Genomic DNA, 3,252 nt, shown 5'->3' with positions numbered 1-3,252 from the left:
AAGTTTAGGCACCAGAATTAAGTATGATATTATCCAAACAATTCCAAAATAAGGTGATTAAAATCAAAATAAGCAACAAGGATATCCAAAGTTAATGCAGTACGATCGTTTCATGTGACTCCATTTATTTACGCAATGTGAACATTACATCAAATTTAAAATGCAGAGCAATCTTCAGCTGCACAAAGATATACAAATTTACTGAAATTTCATTTCAACAGAAGGACATATTATTGTAACTACATTTAAACTCTCCAAGTAGAAAGGAAGAATACAAAAAACCATTTTGACTTAGCCAGACCTACCACTTTCAATATTGTTCCTTCAACCAAGATAGCTGGTTCCACATATGGATTTCCTGGTGCAGGCTGGAACATTATAACAGTCTTTTCCAGGCTGATGCTAAGTCCAAATGCCATGCAAGAAGTAGAAATATGACAAGTATTTGCATGTCATCCACTGTATGAGTGACTAAATTCACAGTCATCTGCATAAAGGAGGTCACGAATAAGGTTTGTCTACTGGTAGTGCAAAGCTTGGAATTTTCCAGCATTAAACTGCATATTATTGTCCTTTGCCACTCCTGTTGCAGATGCACAATATTTCCAGGGTTCTCTATCCTTTTAGAGACTTTTGTGTCAGCATAGCTAGCAAAAGGGGCTATCTGAGCAACTGAAGGCATAGCTGAGAGGGCCACTATGAATAACAGTCATGCTAAGATATTGCCCTGGGGAACACCACTTACTATTTGTGTTACCTTTGAGGTGACTTCATTGGCCACCACTGTCTGACTTCTATCTTTTAGGAAGTCCTGTAGACACTCTCCAAGTTTTCCAACTACACTGTCATCATGTAGTCTGTGACAAATCATACCGTGGCTGACTTTATCAAAGGCTTTTGCAAAAGTCAAAACATATCACATGTAGATTTGAGATGTTGAGCAGAGCAACTTTAATACCCAGTCACAGTGTTGTAAGAGCTGTGAAGTGGTAAACAAATCTGCTGGTTTGTTCACTTGCCTGTATTCCAAAGGAGTAGTGAACACCCTTTGGAACTGTTCATTCAGTATTTCACTTATCCTTATTGGGTTTTATGTGAGGGAACCATCCTTTTGGACAAGGGGCCTTGTCTTGTAGTGTACTGAGTCATTTCTTTGACAAAGTTAAAGAAAGCTTTGGGGTTCAACTTAATATTTTCTATAACTCAGGCCTTCTTGTCTACTTTCTCTTTTCAGGGGATTGACGCAAGCTTTTCTCAATTTCCAAAAGCGTTCTTTCCAGGTGGAACTTTTCACTACTTTTGAAATGTTTGTTCAGGCAGTTTGCAATATTTGTTTGTGCCTCGTAAGAATTTTCACACACACACCCTCGTGTGTGTGTGTGTGTGTTTGTGTGTACATGTTCAATACCAAACCAGGAATCAGGGGCAGGAAGTCTCCCTGATTTCTGGATTTTCCTGTTTTCTGGAGACAGTTTTAATGCATAATTAAAATATAAAATAAACTAAGAAAAGTAAAGGGCTAAATTGTATCTAACAGATTCAAATTAATATATTTTTAATGGAGAGTCTGTTTTCATCATCATCATCATCGTTTAACATCAGCTTTCCATGCTAGCATGGGTTGGATGATTTGACTGAAGACTGGCGAACAAGATGGCTGCACCAGGCTCCAATCTCATCTGGATGCTCTTCCTAACATCAACCATATCATCATCATCATCATCATCATCGTTTTTACGTCCGCTTTCCATGCTAGCATGGGTTGGACAATTTGACTGAGGACTGGTGAACCAGGTGGTTACACCAGGCTCCAATCTGATTTGACAGAGTTTCTACAGTTGGATGCCCTTCCTAACGCCAACCACTCCGAGAGTGTAGTGGGTGCTTTTACGTACCACTGGCACAAGGGTCAATCAGGCGGTACTGGCAACAGTCACGCTCAAAATGGTGTTTTTTCTGTGCCACCTGCACAGGGGCCAGTCGAGCGGCAGTGGCAACGACCTCGCTCAAATGATTTCCTAATGTGCCACTGGCACAAGTGTCAGTAAGGTGACGCTGGTAACGATCACACTCAAATGGTGCTATTTACAGGCCACTAGTACAGAAGCCAGACAGCTGCTCTGGCAATGATCACACTCGGAGTGTGTTGTTACTGCCCCACTGGCACAGGTGCCAGTCATCGAATATGGTTCAATTACGATTTCAATTTCACTTGCCCCAACAGGTTTTCGCAAACAGAGTTTAGTGTCCAATGAAGTAAAGATATGAATTAGTGAGCTGGCTACACTTCTGGCAGAGGCCACAGATTATGCGCTCACTTGGCTTGCCGGGTCTTCTCACGTACTGCATATTTCCAAAGGTCCCGGTCAGGCTACAGCCAGGTTGACTGCTTAAAATATTATCTGCTTAAGATTTTACCAGTTGATGATGAATTGTATATTATGATGTAATCTTTCACCACTACACTAAATGAAATTTTAGCGTAAAAGCTGTTGAAAATCTTAAACATTTACTATCATACATGCATACATACATACATACATACATGCATACGTCCCCTGTCCCAGGGTCTCACAGGCCCATACCTCCCACACCCTCAAGGTTGGCACTCTCAACATCAGCACACTGAAAGGTAGGTCAGGTGAGATTGTTGAGATGCTTGAATGGAGATGTGTCAATATCTGCTGCCTCCAAGAGGTAAAGTGGAGAGGAGGTTCCATTAGGTTTCTTCACAGGCAAAGAACACAGGTACAAGATTTTCTGGGCAGGGAACAGATGGGATCGGGGGTGTGGGTATACTTCTTGCAGAGAAATGGGTGGATAAGGTAATCGCAACAGTCAGAATATGCGACAGAATACTAAAGATTAGATTAGTCCTTCGCCATGGGTTAGCAACCATTATCTCGGCCTATGCCCCTCAGCTGGGGCTACTCGATGGACAAAAAGACTGATTTTATGACACCTTCTTGCAGACTACCTAATTGACGAATGACAGGGACCTTCTCTTTGTGGCTGGTGACTTGAATGGACATGTTGGACAACATGCAGGGGGCTTCCATGGCGTACATAGAGGTTACAGTTTTGGTTCCCGCAATGAGGGAACCAGGCTGCTGGAGTTCTAGGATGCAAATGATCTTATGGTTTGTAATACTAACTTCAGGAAACCTACCAGTCAACTAGTCACCTACCATTCTGGCAGACACACTAGTCAAATTGACTACATCCTTGCCAGAAAAAGGGAAAGATGGCTGC

At 41.9% G+C, this 3,252-nt stretch overlaps 1 protein-coding gene across 2 annotated transcripts in view; it reads right to left on the bottom strand.

Moving 5' to 3' along the window:
- The window catches only part of LOC106873775 (ropporin-1-like protein), a 36,044-nt gene that overhangs the window by 16,440 nt on the left and 16,352 nt on the right, over positions 1-3,252 (bottom strand). The window lies entirely within an intron of this gene.

Source organism: Octopus bimaculoides, chromosome 5 (assembly GCF_001194135.2).
Source record: "Octopus bimaculoides isolate UCB-OBI-ISO-001 chromosome 5, ASM119413v2, whole genome shotgun sequence".
Lineage (NCBI taxonomy): Eukaryota > Metazoa > Mollusca > Cephalopoda > Octopoda > Octopodidae > Octopus > Octopus bimaculoides.
The sequence above is the reverse complement of the archived record's forward strand: the minus strand, read 5'-3'. Positions and strand labels throughout refer to the sequence as shown.